The sequence below is a fragment of the Salmo salar genome, chromosome ssa07 (genome assembly GCF_905237065.1).
Source record: "Salmo salar chromosome ssa07, Ssal_v3.1, whole genome shotgun sequence".
Lineage (NCBI taxonomy): Eukaryota > Metazoa > Chordata > Actinopteri > Salmoniformes > Salmonidae > Salmo > Salmo salar.
In genome coordinates, this window is record NC_059448.1 from 18,879,441 (window position 1) to 18,899,956 (window position 20,516).

Genomic DNA, 20,516 nt, shown 5'->3' on the forward strand with positions numbered 1-20,516 from the left:
TCACAGACAATCACCGACTACAAAGGGAAAACCAGCCACGTCACGTTTTGCTTCCGGACAAGCTAAACACCTTTGCCCACTTTCAGGACAACACAAGGCCACCGACATGGCCCGCTAACAAGGACTGTGGGCTCTCCTTCTCCATGGCCGACGTGACTAAGACACTTAAGCACGTTAACCCTCGCAAGACTGCCGGCCCAGACAGCATCCCTAGTCACATCCTCAGAGGATGCGCAGACCACCTGGCTGTAGTGTTTACAGACATATTCAATCTCTCCCTATCACAGTCTGCTGTTCCCACATGCTTCAAGATGTCGACCATTGTTCCTGTATCCAAGAAAGCAAAGGTAACTGAACTAAATGACTATTGCCCCATAGCACTCACTTCTGTCATCATGAAGTGCTTTGAGAGACAAGTCAAGGATCATATCACCTCTACCTTACCTGACACACTAGACCCACTTCAATTTGCTTACCGGCCCAATATATCCACAAATGATGCAATCGCCATCATACTGCACACTACCCTATCCAATCTGGACAAGAGGAATACCTTTGTAAGAATGCTGATCATTAACTATAGCATTCAACACCATAGTACCCCTAAGCTCATCATTAAGCTTGAGGCCCTGGGTCTGAACCCCACCCTGTGCAACTGGGTCCTGGACTTCCTGACGGGCTGCCCCCACCTCCACTTCACTGATCCTCAACACAGGGGCCCCACAAGGATGAGTGCTCAGCCCCCTCATGTACTCCCTGTTCACACATGAGTGCGAGCCACGCACACCTCCAACTCAATCATCAAGTTTGCAGATGAAACAACAGCAGTAGGCCTGATCACCAACAATGACAAAACAGCCTACAAGGAGGATGTGAGAGCCCTGGGAGTGTGAAAATAACCTCTCACCCAACGTCAAGGAAACAAAGAAGCTGATAGAGGACTTCAGAAAAAAGCAGAGGGAGCACCCCCCTATCCACATCGATGGGACTGCAGTGGAGAAGGTGGAAAGCGTCAAGTTCAATTGCACAATTGAGAGCATCCTGTCGGGCTGTATCACTGCCTGGTACGGCAAATGCACCGCCTGCAACCGCAGGGCTCTCCAGAGGGTGGTGCGGTGTGTCCAACCAGGACCACCCTCCAGGACACCAACAGCACCCGATGTCACAGGAAGGCCAAAAAAATACTCAAGGACAACAACCACCCGAGCCACTGCCTGTTCACCCCGCTATCATCCAGAAGGCGAAGTCAGTACAGGTGCATCAAAGCTGGGATCGAGAGACTGAAAAACAGCTTCTATCTCAAGGCCATCAGACTGTTAAACGGCCATCACTAGCACATTAGAGGCTGCTGCCCTATATACATAGACTTCAAATCATTGGCCACTTTAATAATGGAACACTAGTCACTTTAATAACCTTTACATATTTTGCATCACTCATCTCATATGTATATATGTATACTGTATTCTATCCTATTCTACTGTACCTTAGTCTATGCCGCTCTGACATTGCTCACCCAAATATTTATATATTCTTAATTCCATTCCTTTACTTTAGATGTGTGTGTATTGCTGTGAAATTATTAGATATTACTTGTTAGATATTACAGCACTGTTAGAGTTAGAAACACAAGCAATTCGCTACACTCACAATAACATCTGCTAAACATGTGTATGTGACAATTTCACTTGACTTGACAAAAACACACCCTCACTCACTGTCACATGACAATGTACATGCCAGCTTTGTCAGTCTCTATGAGTCATTATAATGAACTTAGTGTCAACCAAAGGTCTACGTTTCTGACAGAATCAATGTGACTTATGGACCATCATGATGTGTATCTGCAAATTGCATATGAGATCACTATCACATCAACACGAACACGACAAAACACACTAGCCTACCTTCAAGCACCCAAGCAACTGTCCCAATGATTCAAGAGCTGTAAGGCAAAAGAAATACACATTAGATCACAAATCAATCAATCAACCTCTACTGTTTAAATGGGAATATGAAACTTGGTCTCATGACACAACGCATACATGGAAACTTACACGACTTCTTAATCATAATCAACCAAACACATTGTGAGTTGTACTAACACAGTGAGAATCCAATACTTGTGTCTGTTGCTTCATACAGTATAAAGGGCAAAGCATTTATTACGAGCAGATTACATTTGGCAGGCATATGTGTCTGCATTTACGCCTCCTAATTCTGCCTTGTTAAGAACTTCCCACGGCGATATTCAATCACTGCTCCGATGTGGTTTGTCTCCCATTTACTTCCCTGGGCAAAAAAGTTCATTCTACAAAGGGAGAGTGGGGTAGTTTCAGAGAGGAGTGGGGGGCACTGAGATGCTTTCATTTTAGCGACTGCTTAATTAAAATGTGGACGCCACTCAAAAGGTCAGAGATTGTGGCTTGGGCGCATTGCTACTGATTGCGTGCATATAGTGCCACTCAAGGTCTCCTACATTAATCCGCGGTTCACTTGCAGTCGAAGAAACAAAATGAGTTCTTCTTCCGATAAACAGGAAATCTGTATTCTCAGTTTCCCCCTTTCTGGCCAGTCGAAAGATAAAGTAGAGGTTTTGTGCTGTTGCCAGCGTAATTGATTTTGGCCTGAGCGTATGATTGCAGAGTATATGGAGGCTATAAGTGTTGTATGTGAATGCTACTGTCAAAGTGGTGACGGTTGGAATTTAAGCTTTGTTTATATGCATACTGTACAGTCGTTAAGGAGAAATGGTCATTTGATATACAGTGGATTTGGAAAGTATTCATACCCCTGGATTTTTTCAAATTTTATTACGTTACAGCCTTATTCTAAAAGGGATCAAATATTTTTTTTCCTCGTCAATCTACACACAAAACCCCACAATGACAAAGCAAAAACTTCTTTGGGGGGGGGGATAATTTACATACGTATTCAGACCCTTTACTCAGTACTTTGTTGAAGCATTTTTGGCAGTGATTACAGCCTTGAGTCTTCTTGGGTATGACACTACAAGCTTGGAACACCTGTATTTGGAGAGTTTCTCCCATTCTTCTCTGCAGATCCTCTTAAGCTCTGTCAGGTTGGATGGGGAGCGTCGCTGCACAGCTATTTTCAGGTCTCTCCAGAGATGTTCGATCTGGTTCAAGTCTGGGCTCTGGCTGGGCCATTCAAGAAGCCACTCCCGTGTTGTAAGTCTCTAAGAGCTTTCCACCACTGGATTGTTCAGCATTTGCCCATTAATCTTTTCCAAGTTCTTCAAGCTCAGCCAAATTGGTTCTGGATCATTGCTAGACAAGCATTTTCACATCTTGCCATAGATTTTCAAGTAGATTTAAGTCAAAACTGTAACTCGGTCACTCAGGAACATTCACTGTCTTCTTGGTAAGCAACTCCAGTCTAGATTTGGCCTTGTGTTTTAGATCATTGTCCTGCTGAAAGGTGAATCCATCTCCCAGTGTCTGGTGGAAAGCACACTGAACCAGGTTTTCGTCTATGATTTTGCCTGTGATTGGCTCCATTCCGTTTCTTTTCTATCCAGAAAATCTCCCCAGTCCTTAACGATTACAAGAATTCCCATAACATGATGCAGCCACCACTATGTTTGAAAATATGGAAAGTGGTACTCAGTAATGTGTTTTATTTGATTTGCCCCAAACAATTTGCCCCTGTATCTTGTAGTGACTGGGTGTATTGATACACCATCCAAAGTGTAATTAATAACTTTTTTACCCATCTACCAATAGGTACCCTTCTTTGTGAGGCATTGGAAACCCTCCCTGGTCTTTGTGGTTGAATCTGTGTTTGAAATTCAATGCTCGACTGAGGGACCTTACAGATGTGTGGGGTATAGAGATGGGGTACTGTAGTTATTCAAATATCATGTTAACCACTATTGTTAAAATACAGAATGAGTCCATGCAATGTATTATGTGACTTGTTAAGCAAATGTTTACTCCTGAACTTATTTAGGCTTGCTACAACAAAGAGGTTGAATACTTATTGACTCAAGACATTTCAGCTTTTCCTTTTTTATTAATTTGTAAAAATTCTAAAAACAATTCCAAGTCGACATTATGTGTGTAGGCCAGTTAACCCAAAATTATCTATTTAATCAATTTAACTTCAGGTTGCAACAAGGGGTGTGAATACTTTCTGAAGGGACTGTAACAATACTGCCATATTCATATCAGCTGAACTGGTGAAATGTTTGAAGGAATTGGGGCTTGGTTTTTTACATGGGCAAAAAATGGTTGATACTGACACATTTGTCCAGCAGGCAAATAGGGGTATCCCTTTTACAAATGAGGCAATGGAAATGCCTTCTGCTGTACTTTTTTGGACCGGTTACAGCACAGGCACAATAGTCCCCCTAGTCAGTGAAACATTCCAGAAGATGTCACAACAAACACCAGGACAAACACCAAATTACATCCGCAAAGGAATAGTTTGGTCCTACAAAATATACATATAGGCCAGGGTCCCCCAAATTTGGCCCCGTGGGTGGTTTTATTTTGCCCCCCCCAAGTTTTCTGAACAAATTATTAATTTTTATTTAATTTTATTGTTGGACATAAAAGACAGCAAATCAGCTCCAAGTGATTTTAATTTCGGAAATCTGTTCCCAAATATTCTCATGCATAATAGCGAGACTTGTGATCGTATCCAAATGTAAGCAAGGTTTGAAATGATTATGTTTTAGTGAAATATCTTCATATAATTATGTTCTGGCCCATCCACTCAAAAAGAAATCGTCCCACAGCTGAATCTAGATGATGATCAACAAGCATTTCACTATACCTGCAATAACATCTGCTAAATATGTGTATGTGACCAATACAATTTCATTTGATCCCTTCTATAGGCAATGTTTCAGTGAGTGATTGAAAACTACGCTTCATTATTGATACATATGCATACATTCATACAAATTGCTTCTTGGAAATCAGTCAAGCTGCAATGCTACTGTTTGCTTGAAAATGGTAGAAAGGCCCATTTCAAAACAACCCAACCATCTGCTCTCCCCTACTGATGATAATAGATGCTCTCTAATTTGATTGATGACTAGCTGCCGTCTGTGAAAGGTCAGTAAGCATTTGCCAGAGGAGGCACTGTGTACATACAGTAGCCCCAATTGGATTGCAGAAACATGGAGGTGATACGATAGGGGAGGGGTGGGGTGTGAAAGGAATAGACTGAATCAACAGGTTTGATAAATTCCTCTAAAACTGGCCCTATCTCTGGGACTGGTGGCGGCATGACGAGAAGGAATGTCGCTCCAGATTAATTGTAGTGATCAGCAGGCAGCGAGGGGGCTAACTGTCAGATTCTGACTCCCTCCATGATTTATAACCAATAATTCTGCATGAATGGGGCCTCCGAGGCACTATCAGGACCCTGCAGGGTGCCCGCTTTGAGACACAAATTGGGTTGAAATCCATCTGTTTCCTGTGTGCTGATATGTTATGAGAGTGTGCACGGCAGCGCACCATCTTGAATTTCAGGAGCCCCACGAAAATGAAACTGGCCACTGTGAGAGAGGTATCTTCCCCTGAAATAGACCTGTGCCAGTCTGAAATTACTCTCATCCACAGTCACAAAGGTTTCCTTTCTGCTATAGAACGGTTTTCAGTATTCACCATATGCAATGCCATTACTGAATATCATTGAGTAAAAACCCTCCAGGATCATACTACACCAACAAGTCGACTGAATGTGCTACAATATCCGTTCAAATAAAATAACACATTTTATTTATGAATACATGGTTGACTGACTTAATTTGATGATGTGTGGCACACTGTTTAATTCAGCAGTGTCAGAAATGCAGTGCAATGCTATTTTAATTCCAGACAGATCATGGTTGAAATTATAGTCAAATGGTATTTACACCATCTCTGTCTCTGAGATTCAACACTGGCCTACAGCAATTTCCTTAAGAGTATCAATCTGAAAGGGGTACAGTAAGACAGAGGATTTACAAACACATCGCCACCTAAAACCCACAAGCAATCCTGAACATTCTACGATATTGACTATAGAACTCACACCAACACTGTGTAAAACTGAAAAAGAACCATACAGGATCTATTAAAGTCAGATTGGGAGCAACACGTTAAACAGAACCACAACACCAGGTTGGACTAATGTGTTAAATAAACACAATACCCATCCAGCTGCAGCTTTACGGCAGATCCTAGTTTATGTCTTTAATATCTACATATAATGAAAGTTGCACATGTAACGACCTCCTTAAAAATCCCATCTGCTGCACAACAGCATCACCAAAGGCAGAATGAGAGAAACAGAGAGAGACAGAGATTGAAACCAGTGAAGCCTAAACTAATTCCTGATTTCGAGGATCTGTAAAACCACGGACCTTGGGCTCAGGGTCAGTTTCCTTTGGTGGGCGATCACGCCATCCCTCCACCTCCTCCCCTTTACCCCTATTCTTCTCTCTCTCTCTCTCTCTCTCTCTCTCTCTCTCTCTCTCTCTCTCTCTAAGAAGAAGAAGAAGAAGAATTCTCTGGCCGCGCCCTCCTGACAACCACCAATCAACCCGGGTGCAATTTAAAAAGCCTCCAACAGCTGCCATTCCACCGGGCTGGCCATCAGTCCAGCTGCCAGAGAGCCAGACAGGGAATCTGCTCAAGTCAAACAAACTTTGAAAGGCATGTTGGTTTCCCCCCTGTTGCAAATGGACTGAAGGTGAAATACTATTTCCCCCCAAACAGACTTAGTCAAAGAGAATACATTTTATTTTTTAACTAGTGATACACTATGAAAAATGTCCAAGCAACTAAATTTTTTTGGGGGAGAGAGGATAAAATCCGCTCATGCCAGAAGTGAAGACAAAATTCTGAAATGGGTACAGGTATATTTGCAACCGATGTCATCCAAATGTTTTCAAAACAAGGGAAATGCTTGCTGCTCTTTTAGTGCACTCTGACAAAAGATATCTCTTGTTCACTTCCTCTTCTGGGGTTTGCCATTTGCCTCATGCTGATTTTGCCTGCTTTGCCAGTGTGTGTGTGTTTGTGTGTGTTTCTGAGTTCCAGGTTGAGCTGCCTGCTGCTGTGCAGTTTGCCGTTCCATATGTCTTTGTCGAAAATATCCACGACGCAGCGTGGCTGCGAATGAGAGATTAAATCTCTCCAACTGGTATTTTCTTTCATTGAACGCAAACAAAACAGATTGGTGGCTGACAGGGCTGCTGCATTGTGAAATGCAACAACTGGCCACCAGCACCGTTTTTCAGTACAGACCATGTTGTCTCCGGTGCCCCGTCCACATGTTGTATTGTTTTCGAAAGAATAAAACGTCTGTGGACATTTTCCACCTGTCTTGAATAGCAAACCAGGACATGGATGTGAAAACAGTGCTGGTGTTACTGTTGTAGCATTTTAACAAATGGGGATACTTTACTCTAGACTATCGTTTGGTAGTTTGAGTGCATTGACAGGTGAAGTCAGTGGGGTATTTCCCTGTATGTCTGTTAATGGGGTTTGATAGACTAAGCTAGTCTTTGAGAGCTATAACAGTCTCTAGTCTCAGTATCTACAACCCTATACTTTACATGATGTCACAGTCTCTAGTCTCAGTATCTACAACCCTATACATTACATGATGCCACAGTCTCTAGTCTCAGTATCTACAACCCTATACTTTACATGATGTCACAGTCTCTAGTCTCAGTATCTACAACCCTATACTTTACATGATGTCACAGTCTCTAGTCTCAGTATCTACAACCCTATACTTTACATGATGTCACAGTCTCTAGTCTCAGTATCTACAACCCTATACTTTACATGATGTCACAGTCTCTAGTCTCAGTATCTACAACCCTATACTTTACATGATGTCACAGTCTCTAGTCTCAGTATCTACAACCCTATACTTTACATGATGTCACAGTCTCTAGTCTAAGTATCTGCAACCCTATACTTTACATGATGTCTGTGTCAGGCTGAATCATGTTGTGACAGAGGTGTCATTATATATGACAGGATCGTTCATATTTAAAAATATTTTCCCTTATTCAAATAAAGGTTGGTCTCCTTAGCATTTTGTACAAATCTGACTCAATAGTTTATTATGGTCATAGTAAATGATGTCAGAACACTGACAATAGGAGGAATGTTTCTCCCCATGGAATCCATTTAGTATCATTGATTGTCAGTTTACCAAATTGCTCTACAGTCCATGCACTGGCACAGGATAAAGAAACCAAGCTGCCTTCAGCTGCTGTTCCTGGACCTGTCACAACCATTGTGTTGTGTTCCCTCCTGCTATCCGCAGATGCTTTTACCCCCATAGTGTTGTCACCCACTGGTACAGGTCTTGGATCGGATTTGTTGATAGCCACATGGGACCATACAGACAGAGGATCCAGTTGGCTTGATGGCACGGCTTCACACCTGGGAAAATGCTTATTTTGCATAGACTGGAAGAGGAACGGTTGGGTCTATGAACATGATGGGGATTCAAGCTCCAGTGATGAACATTGCCTGGAGGGTTCTGGCATTGGGGACGGATCCCTGCTCAGGCAGTTAATGGTTTTGAAGTAATTTGTCTAGAGTAGAATCACAGCTACTGTTGATAGAGCCTTCCCCACCTGTTGTAAAATGCTACATATTGTACTCCTCACTCTTAGAGAAAAAAGTAGCACTGCAGGTTTTACACAGTCAAACCTGACTAATAATTACATGTTTATTACAGAACTAACTTCTCATTGACGGGGCTGTAGTGGAGCAGGTTGAGAGCTTCAAGTTCCTTGGTGTCCACATCACCAACAAACTAACATGGTCCAAGCACACCAAGACAGTCGTGAAGAGGGCATGACAAAACCTATTCCCCCTCAGGAGACTGAAAAGATTTGGCATGGGTCCTCAGATCCTCAAAAAAGTTCTACAGCTGCACCATCGAGAGCATCTTGACTGGTTGCATCACTGCCTGGTATGGCAACTGCTCGGCCTCCGACCGCAAGGCACTACAGAGGGTAGTGCGTACGGCCCAGTACATCATTGGGGCAAAGCTTCCTGCCATCCAGGACCTCTATACCAGGCGGTGTCAGAGGAAGGCCCTAAAAATTGTCAAAGACTCCAGTCACCCTAGTCATAGACTGTTCTTTCTGCTACCGCAAGGCAAGTGGTACCGGAGCGCCAAGTCTAGGTCCAAGAGGCTTCTAAACAGCTTCTACCCCCAAGCCATAAGACTCCTGAACATCTAATCAAATGGCTACAGGGGCAGACTATTTGCACTGCACCCCCCCCCCCATATTTTACACCGCTGCTACTCTCTGTTGTTATCATCTATGCATAGTCACTTTTATAACCTAGATGTACATATTACCTCAATTACCTTGACTAACCGGTGCCCCCGCACATTGACTCTGTACCGGTACCCCCCTGTACATAGTCTTGCTATTGTTATTTTACTGCTGCTCTTTAATTACTTGCTACTTTTATTTCAAATTCTTATTCGTATTTTGTACATTTTTTTTAAACTGCATTGTTTGTTAGGGGCTCATAAGTAAGCATTTCACTGTAAGGTCTACAGCTGTTGTATTCAGCGCATGTGACTAATACAATTTGATTTGATTTAATACAGTAATGTGAGAACTGTCTGTAAAATACACAGCGAACATTCCATTCCAGAAAAACAATGGATATACAGCATTTTTTGTCAAAACCCTTTTTTTAGGGGGTGGATCAGCTTTAATATTGCAAATAGATTGTGGCTTCTATCAATGCAATTTTTTGCATAATTTCCAATCCCCCATATATTAGTTTTATACATTTATACATACATACATACTATAATATATATATATATATATATACACTGCTCAAAAAATAAAGGGAACACTTAAACAACACAATGTAACTCCAAGTCAATCACACTTCTGTGAAATCAAACTGTCCACTCAGGAAGCAACACTGATTGACAATACATTTCACATGCTGTTGTGCAAATGGAATAGACAACAGGTGGAAATGATAGGCAATTAGCAAGACACCCCCAATAAAGGAGTGGTTCTGCAGGTGGGGACCACAGACCACTTCTCAGTTCCTATGCTTCCTGGCTGATGTTTTGGTCACTTTTGAATGCTGGCGGTGCTTTCACTCTAGTGGTAGCATGAGACGGAGTCTACAACCCACACAAGTGGCTCAGGTAGTGCAGCTCATCCAGGATGGCACATCAATGCGAGCTGTGGCAAGAAGGTTTGCTGTGTCTGTCAGCGTAGGGTCCAGAACATGGAGGCGCAACCAGGAGACAGGCCAGTACATCAGGAGATGTGGAGGAGGCCGTAGGAGGGCAACAACCCAGCAGCAGGACCGCTACCTCCGCCTTTGTGCAAGGAGGAGCAGGAGGAGCACTGCCAGAGCCCTGCAAAATGACCTCCAGCAGGCCACAAATGTGCATGTGCCTGATCAAACTGTCAGAAACAGACTCCATGAGGGTGGTATGAGGGCCCGACGTCCACAGGTGGGGGTTGTGCTTACAGCCCAACACCGTGCAGGACATTTGGCATTTGCCAGAGAACACCAAGATTGGCAAATTCGCCACTGGCGCCCTGTGCTCTTCACAGATGAAAGCAGGTTCACACTGAGCACGTGACAGACGTGACAGAGTCTGGAGACGCCGTGGAGAATGTTCTGCTGCCTGCAACATCCTCCAGCATGACCGGTTTGGCGGTGGGTCAGTCATGGTGTGGGGTGGCATTTCTTTGGGGGGGCCGCACAGCCCTCCATGTGCTCGCCAGAGGTAGCCTGACTGCCATTAGGTACCGAGATGAGATCCTCAGACCCCTTGTGAGACCATATGCTGGTGCGGTTGGCCCTGGGTTCCTCCTAATGCAAGACAATTCTAGACCTCATGTGGCTGGAGTGTGTCAGCAGTTCCTGCAAGAGGAAGGCATTGATGCTATGGACTGGCCCGCCCATTCCCCAGACCTGAATCCAATTGAGCACATCTGAGACATCATGTCTCGCTCCATCCACCAACGCCACGTTGCACCACAGACTGTCCAGGAGTTGGCGGATGCTTTAGTCCAGGTCTGGAAGGAGATCCCTCAGGAGACCATCCGCCACCTCATCAGGAGCATGCCCAGGCGTTGTAGGGAGGTCATACAGGCACGTGGAGGCCACACACACTACTGAGCCTCATTTTGACTTGTTTTAAGGACATTACATCAAAGTTGGATCAGCCTGTAGTGTGGTTTTCCACTTTAATTTTGAGTGTGACTCCAAATCCAGACCTCCATGGGTTGATAAATTGGATTTCCATTGATTATTTTTGTGTGATTTTGTTGTCAGCACATTCAACTATGTAAAGAAAAAAGTATTTAATAAGATTATTTCTTTCATTCAGATCTAGGATGTGTTGTTTAAGCGTTCCCTTTATTTTTTTGAGCAGTGTATATATATATATATATATATATATATATATATATATATATATACACACTACCGTTCAAAAGTTTGGGGTCACTTAGAAATGTCCTTGTTTTAGAAAGAAAAGCAAATGTTTTGTCTATTAAAATAACATCAAATTGATCAGAAATACTGTGTAGCCATTGTTAACTGGCAGCTTCATTAAATAGTACCCTCAAACACCAGTCTCAACATCAACAGTGAAGAGGCGACTTCGGGGTTCTGGGCTTCTATGCAGAGTTGCAATGAAGAAGCCATATCTCAGACTGGCCAATAAAAATAAAAGATAAAGATGGGCAAAAGAACACAGACACTGGACAGAGGAACTCTGCCAAGAAGGCCAGCATTCTGGAGTCGCCTCTTCACTGTTGACCTTGAGACTGGTGTTTGCGGGTACTATTTAATGAAGCTGCCAGTTGAGGACTTGTGAGGCGTCTGTTTCTCAAACTAGACACTCTAATGTACTTGTCCTCTTGCTCAGTTGAGCACCGGGGCCTCCCACTCCTCTGGTTCGAGACAGTTTGCGCTGTTCTGTGAAGGGAGTAGTACACAGTGTTGTATGAGATCTTCAGTTTGTTGACAATTTCTCACATGGAATAGCCTTCATTTCTCAGAACAAGAATAGACTGACGAGTTTCAGAAGGGAAGTTTTTTGTTTCTGGCCATTTTGAGCCAGTAATCGAACCCACAAATGCTAATGCTCCAGATATTCAACCAGTCTAAAGGCCAGTTTTATTGCTTCTTTAATCAGAACAGTTTTCAGCTGTGCTAACATAATTGCAAAAGGGTTTTCTAATGATCAATTAGCCTTTTAAAATGATAAACTTGGATTAGCTAACACAACGTGCCATTGGAACACAGGAGTGATGGTTGCTGATAATGGGCCTCTGTACTCCTATGTAGATATTCCATTAAAAATCTGCAGTTTCCAGCTACAATAGTCATTTATAACATTAACAATGTCTACACTGTATTTCGGATCAATTTGATGTTATTTTAATGGACAATTTTTTAAAATTTTCTTTCAAAAACAAGGACATTCTAAGTGACCCATTTTCAACCGTAGTGTATATTATTTTTACATTTTTAAATATATTTTCCTTTATTATTTTCCCTTAACTCTACCACCCATCCCCTAATTGGAGCAAACTAATGGACAACAACACTTAGTTATCTTGTTTTCTTTGTTGTTTTAGTCCCAACCTTCAGCTTCCGTCAACCCCTCCCATCTATTTCTGAACACCATCCACTTTTTATTTCTATTTATCATATATTTTTCAACTGTGCTGTGATGTTTCACAAAAGTTCTGAACCTTTCTATTCCCATAATTTCTAAAGATTATAAATTAATGAGAAACATTTTTGCTAAGAGTATTATTATATTATTGATCTATGACTTTTCAGCATGTTTATTTGCAGAGTTAACTCTCGGTAAATGTTGCAATTCTTCAGCCATTCCTGAACCTGCAACCAAAAAAAAGCTACGTATGGACAGTACCAAAACAAATGATCTTACGATTCTGTCTCTTCACAGCAAAAATCTCCAGAGCTGGGATGGTTGTATCACTCACATAAATTACATAACAAAACCCATTTAAATACATATCTAAAATCTATTAACAAAACATCTTTGAACACTACTTTTCTTAAGACACAAAGGCACCCATAAGCATTAATTTCTGATGAAAAAACACAAATGTGAAAAATTGGTCTACGTAGCATTTTGGAAATAAGTTCCTCATAAAGACTTCATAAAACATTTTTAACTCATAAATTCCACATTCATAAGCAATACATAAGCATTTCATAAATGCTTTGGTCCTGTTTCAAATTACGAGCAGCTTATAACTGCTTGATAAAGCCTTCATAAACACTACATAAATGTGCCACAAATGATCTATAACCGTATGTCATGCTCTATAAATGTCACGTCCTGACCAGTAAAAGGGGTTGTTTGTTATTGTAGTTTGGTCAGGGCGTGGCAGTGGGTGTTTGTTTAGTGTGTTTTGGGGTTTTTGGTTTATGTTCTATGTTTCCTATTTCTATGTGGTTTTTCTAGTTTTTCTATGTCTAGGTTAGTTTTGTCAATGACCTCCAATCAGAGGCAGCTGTTTGTTGTTATCTCTGATTGGAGGCCATATTTACTTGTGTGTGTTTTCACTTGTGTTTGTGGGTGGTTGTTTCCTTGTATAGTCTGAGCACCTTATGGGACTGTTTTTCGTCGTTTGTTTAGTGTTTTGTTTTTTCCTTCTAATAAAAAGCTGATGAGCAATGTAACCGCTGCATATTGGTCCGATGATTTCTCCTCTTCAGACGACGAAGTTTGTGACAATAAAGGGTTCATAAATGTAGCATAACCGTGTGACATAACCCACAATGTCAAATATGACAAAAACATGTGCTTTATAAAAGGTGGCATAAGCACCACTTAATAAAGGTTTTATGAATCATATTAAATTGAGTCTTCACAAAGCATTTATAACCTTGTCATGCATCTTAGTAGAGCATTGCAATGCCAGGATAGTGCGTTCGATTGCTGGGACCACCCATACATACACATTTATGCACGCGTGACTGTAAGTCACTTTGAATAAAAGCATCTGCTAAATTGTATATATTATATTATATTACTTTAAAACATTTCTAAGATGGCCCAACCTCTTTCCCCCGAGTGCATAGCCAATATTGGACGTGACCTCAACTTTCCCCAAAATGCTGTGCTGCAGGATGACACGCAGTCTAAAGTGCAGTCATGCACAGCAAAAAACGTTGGTCGGGCTTTATACATTTTTTGCCTAATTCTTTTTTTTTCTCACCAAATTCCATTTTCATCGCTTTGTTTTTCCAGGTTTTCGATTTCTCTCACTTTTTTCCTGGTTCCACCAGTTTTTCAAAAATTTGATTAGATTAGATTAGACAAAATTTGATTTTCTGTGTCCACAACAATACTTAAACCACATCAGGGGATGACTTTTGTGTTCTGGGAAAAAATCTAGTGTAGTTGCCCTAAAATTCAATGTTGTTTGGTTAGCAGTGTTTCGGTAGGGCAGTAAGCACATATTTGATGAGTTCATAAATCAAATTCCCACAAACAAGTAAGTTAACATTTATTTATTGTTATTTAAATTACTTTCTAGTAATTAAGTGTTGAGTTAGATTACATAGCTACCTCAATCGTTATTTCAAATCATTTCAGTGACTTCACAGCAATTGCTAGCTAGCTAGCTAACTAGCTAGCTAACGAAATGTAGCTAGCTAGCAGGCTAAGCTAAATGAGAATCCCCCTTAGATACAGCCACATCTCATAGTCACGTCATATTGGCTTGAGAACTTCCTTTCACTTCCTTTCAGGAGAATACTGTGAGGAGCCCCCCCAGACTCTCTTTTACCGGTAGGGGAAACAGAAGACAAGTAATGCGTCTCTGCCTAAAACATATCTGTAAATGGATGGAATGACCTTCCTCTGCCCCACTGTAATAGCAAAGCATCATTAGCTCAGAGCGGCTTCCCCAGCCATGTTTTAATAATGACTTTTTAGCCCATTCAAGGCCACATATTTACTGTAGTCTGCCTGAAACCACTCGGAATACTTACATCAACATTTGGACATAGAAAAGGGCCCGAAGTGGGCTCCCGAAAGGCTTCGGAATGCAGGAGAAATTCCATTCCCTGGTCGGTTCATCACCTTTTTTTCTGGTTACCTTACCTCAAACGATCAGTGGGTCCAGAGCGGCTATTGATTATGGTGGAAGGTAGAAAACGCTAAAGCTTATCATGACTGCAGTTCTGGGTCAGGGCTCGGCTGCAGTCTGGCAACAGTCTCTCTGCCTTGTGAGTGACACATTATTTCCACAGTACCTCCCCACACCACCCCATCAGCCCCAACCCATCTCCCTCCACCAGTCTATTTTCTGCCTGGCTAAGCTTATGAAACTGCATATATGCTGTCTGATTCCTGCCATCAGCCATTCCCACGAAAGGCCAAAACAATGAAAACACATGAGAGTATTAGATGTTGGGATTGTGGTAGAAAGACACCATCCACTACATTTCACACATAAAAAACAAAACAATGTACGGTCTGTTTAGATCATAGTGTATGCGTATTAAACTAGCTGAGATGTCTTTGTAATAAAACTAGGTTATTTTGACACCGTCTTGTGATGTTTTTATTACACAAATAGTGAAATATGGTTGCATCAGAACTATATTCGAAACACCATGCAGTCAAGAGGTTATACATTTTTCAATTAAAGTAATTTCAAAGTTACACATGCAGCATAAACCAAAATAACGTGTCCATTGTGGACATTTCATTAGCTGGCAAATTACCTCTATGCCTCCTTCCATTCAGAGTTTTAGCCATTTTGAATTTCAGTCTTCCTCCTGCATAAAAATGACTGCATAAGAAACAAAAGCTAATAAAAATGCAGCATGGAAATAAGCAAGTGGTGTAACGTGGCAACAAATCAGAACTAACAAGCCAAATCTCCTCTCCTTTCAAACCAGGAAGGAATCACTTCACCTCAGGCCATGCTGCATTTCGACCTTATTGCAGTCGACGTATTGTAAATAGAATAATACACATATTCATTTGGCCCGGACAACACATCTCTATGTATTATGTTTATTTGTTTCGCTTCAGTATTTATTTTTATTTTTTATTTAACCTTTATTTAACTAGGCAAGTCGGTTAAGAACAAATTCTTATTTACAATGACGGCCTACCAAAAGGCAAAAAGCTTCCTGCGGGGACGGGGCTGGGAATAAAAATAAAAAATAAAATAAAAATATAGTATGCTCTGGAGTTACATTTATCTTTTACCTCAGACCGTCTTCGTGGTCGGGCTGCTTGGAGGAGGATGCCAAGAGACCCATTCTTATTATAGCTTCCAAACTACATGCTGGAAATGTTTTCTGAGGACTATTTCTATCTTTAATAAAGCCCTTTTGTGGTGATAAATTCATTCTGATTGGCTGGGCCTGGCTCCCCGGTGGGTGGGCCTATGCCCTCCCAGGAACACCCTTGGCTGCGCCCCTGCCCAGTCATGTGAAATCCATAGATTAGGGCCTAATTCTTTTATTTCAATAGACTGATTTCCTTATATGAACTGTATCTCAGAAAACTATTTGAAATTGTTGCATGTTGCGTTTATATTTTTGTTCAGTATAAATAGTGCTGTCTGCCCATACCGTCTGCACATACTCCTAAGAGTGCTACACAACTTTCACTGTGGAATTAATAGTACAAGAACTGTACTTTCAAAGTTATATCAAAGTTTGGTCAGTATGGTGTTGGTTGGAAAGGAAATGCAATTGTTAATTTTCTCCTCATGAGAGAGCTAGATCTATGGTATGTTATCAGTCTGATAGATTATTATGGGCCTTGACAGAATTTCAAGTATCATCATGCCAAGTTATAAATTGGGCAAAATTTGGTCTAATGACTTGTTTCAAATATATTGTTATTTCAGGACAAACTGTACATAAACATTTAGCTGATTCTTGAATGGCTCATAGTCTTTATATTGTCAGCATATCAGTGTGTACAGGTCCATGTGTTTGTACTTTATGCAAGTCCGAGTGCATCTAAGTTTAAGAGTCATTCTAAATGTTCAATACAACAACTGGCTGGTGCTTATTCAACTCCAGTCTTATTTGTTCTACCATGTACAGGAATCTCCAACCAGTGTTCCACAAAACGTATTTAAGCCCTTTGAATCACAAATATCCCAAAGCAAATCAGCAATTAGAGCCTAAGCTGGCTTGTAAAATCAATTAGGAATAGCGTTGGTGCCACAGGTAATAACTCTGTCTGACTCTTCCCTACTTGGACTCACTTCACTGATTGAAGCTAATATGGCAGAGTCTATAATCTGGTGGAGTCATTCATCCAATTTATGTAAAATCTGAAATCTCCGATCTCGGGGGAAGGAGGGGATACGGAAACAACCCCAATGTCACACTTGGAACGGTAATGGAGACTCTCGTTCAGCTATTCCAAGGATGGGGTCACTCAGAATAGAGTTTCAATTGACTGCTTCTAAATATGCTCTCCGTAAGGTTTCATTATGTGAGGGATTCCCTTGGAGTGTGGAGGAAGAAGGCACAGCGTCGCTTTAACCTCAGTAGGCCGAAAATAATTTGGCTTGGCCCCTAAGACCCTGACAAACTTATACAGATGCACCATTGAGAGCATCCTGTCGGGCTGTATCACCGCCTGGTAGACAACTGCACCATCCACAACCACAGGGCTCTCCAAACAGTGGTGTGGTCAGTCCAACGCATCACCGGGGGCACACTGCCTGACCTCAAGGACATCTACAGCACCCGGTTTCACAAGAAGGCCAATTAAATCATCAAGGACCTCAGCCACTCGAGCCACGGCCTGTTCACCCCGCTACCATTTAGAAGGTAGAGACAGTACAGGTACATCAAAGTCGGGACCGAGAGACTGAAAAACAGCTTCTTTCTCCAGGCCATCAGACTTCAAACAGTCACCACTATCTGGTCTCTGCCCAGGTTTTTCCATAAATCCTTGTTGAACGATACGAGACTTTCTGCTTATTTCCTTCCGAACCTGGGAATTTTCAGAAAGTTACCGGAACCCTGGTTTTCATTGTATTTCCCATCTATCTGAGAACAGAGCAAAACAACAGATGCTGCTAGGTTAGGGTGGGGAAATCAGTGAGGTAAATCCAGGGCAACATCTGTACCGTGAAAGGCGGCATGTACTTATTCATCAATATCTTTCTGTGGCACGGGGCCTCGCCAGCAGATTCTCCCCGGGTGTGTCTAATAGGTTTGGACAATACTACATGTCCAAGCTTAGCTAAAGAATATGCAAACAGACAGTCTGCTTGCGTTGCGTTACATGACTAATTGAACAGTTGGTGCGAGTTGCTTTGCCATAGAAAATTATTGATTTCTACATTGTTTGGGAGAAAGTGTTTACAGTTTGTTTTATTACTTTATTGAGCTATATTGAATTAAACATCCACTAGTTATGTCATAAATTAAGACAAAATTACCAGTATGGACACAACCTCTAACCCTTTTGTAAGTTCTACAACCCTGCTGATCATTTTACTAGGGTTATGGTCTCCTCATGTATCCACTTACAAGTTCTCTAACATTAGCAATGTCTGTGCCTTGAGCTAGTTTTGTGTACATTTCTGTACATTGCCATTGAATGTGGGTGAAAGCAGCTGGCACGTAATGCTTTTTATAGAGCTGTTTTGGGTCGACTCCTCGATAGGCAAAACAGTTCAGTGCCCGACACCGGCCTCTTTTTTTACTCTCTCTCTTTCTCTCTCCAAGGTCAGAAGGTCTCTGTTGGCTCATGGCTCATTCAGCTAGGAGCAGTAATTATACTGTGTGTTCATGGATCATCATGGATCATCCAGAGGTACACTCCAGCTTCAGGTGCCCTTTACTCACCTTGCATCACATACATTTTACACCAATTTGACAATTTAGAAAGCTGCAGTTGGGCTATGGGGGGAGTTGTACGTTTGTTAATATGTAAATATGGGAAATACCGAGAAAATTTCACCTTGCCAGCGTGGATTGTGAGACTAGCTCAGGAATGACAAACGAGGGCATGGTCCTTTGGGGTAGTGGTCAGCCTCTGGTGGCTGTTTTCTCAAAGCTCTGTGGTACTGATCACGAATGTTAAAATGGGAGAATGGAAATAGCAGCGGCAAGAGGCTACCAGCACGATGCCAATTACAAAATAGGAGACAGGACAAAAAACAAAGATGAATGGAATTTTCTGGAACATGCACTCTCAATAGAAATACATTCTAATTAGTTCTGAGAATGTATATAATAATAATAATTAGGTGGGTGCTTACATTTGTCCTATTTCACACATATGCAAGTGCAAATTCATTTTTTTGCATATCCCACTCCCCCTGAGACACCCTCGGAGAGTGGGGTCAGAGCCAGGAATCAGCCATTATTGATGGCGACCCTGATGGAATTAGGTTTAAGTGCCTTGCTCAAGGGCACATCAGCAGATTTTTCACCTAGTCTAAGATTTTTCACCTAGTCTGCACAGGGATTTGAAACAGCGACCTTTCGGTTATTGGCTCAACGCTCCTAACCACTAGGCTACCTGCATTTTGAAGTATTATCAATCATTATTATTCATGCAAGGTGAATGTGTGTGTGTGTGTGTGTGTGTGTGTGTGTGTGTGTGTGTGTGTGTGTGTGTGTGTGTGTGTGTGTGTGTGCTGTGGTGGAATAGGTTCATACTGAGATCAGTGGAGGACCTAAGGTTCAGTGAGTACTGCTGCAAATTGTCACTGCTGCACATTACAGGAGATACAGCCCTCATTCTTCACTGGGCCAGATTGAGTTGAACATGCAAATGTGCCCAGTCAAACAAAACTATTTCAACCTCAATAGGAAACTCCAGAATTATGGAACAGACAGAACTTTTTATTCTCCTGAAAATAAAGTAACAAATGTACAGTTTGTACTCAGATTGGGAAACCCTGGCCTAGCCCACAAAGATGTGACAAAGCTTTATCTTTTCTGGATGGCTGGGGAAAACGCTAGTGGTTTGAGACAAATGTGTCAATATCAGGGCAAATGACAGATTCCCTCAGGAGTTCCTCATTGTCAGATCTGACAAAATCATACAGTGTATTGTACTATGTTTGTCATGAGCTTTTAGACTATCAGGCAGACCAACACAAATCCCATACAAAAGGAAGCAAATGTTACAGGAATATAATGTTGTTATACGGGTCCGGTACTGTATTTTCTGAAAGCACACACCAATTGCATGTTACATAGAACAACAATGGCGAGCAGTGGATATAAGAAAAGTGGGCTACATAAATTCAGTGTGACAGGCAATACAAAGGCACTCATCATTCCCATTGTGTTGTTTTCTGGGTCCCATATTGATGTTAGTCTACTGTCTACTAAGATTACTATTGGCATGGATTGTGTTTTGAGGACAAAATGGCACAGGATGAGTTTTAACCACAGTAGAGGTGCTGGTCTTGTTTATGGAATACGAATCAGATAGCGAAGCTACAATGGAAGTTGACTTTCAAATCTCAT

At 41.7% G+C, this 20,516-nt stretch overlaps 1 protein-coding gene across 40 annotated transcripts in view; it reads right to left on the bottom strand.

The window, feature by feature from the left end:
• Nucleotides 1-20,516, bottom strand: part of LOC106608606 (receptor-type tyrosine-protein phosphatase delta) — a 656,301-nt gene that overhangs the window by 285,521 nt on the left and 350,264 nt on the right. For 39 of the 40 annotated variants that reach the window (XM_045721640.1, XM_045721669.1, XM_045721665.1 and 36 more), the window contains one exon: nt 1,908-1,945. The exons of the other annotated variant lie outside the window; for it this stretch is intronic. The gene's annotated coding sequence lies outside the window, so the exon portion shown is untranslated. The remainder of the gene's footprint in view (nt 1-1,907; nt 1,946-20,516) is intronic. 40 annotated transcript variants of the gene reach the window in all.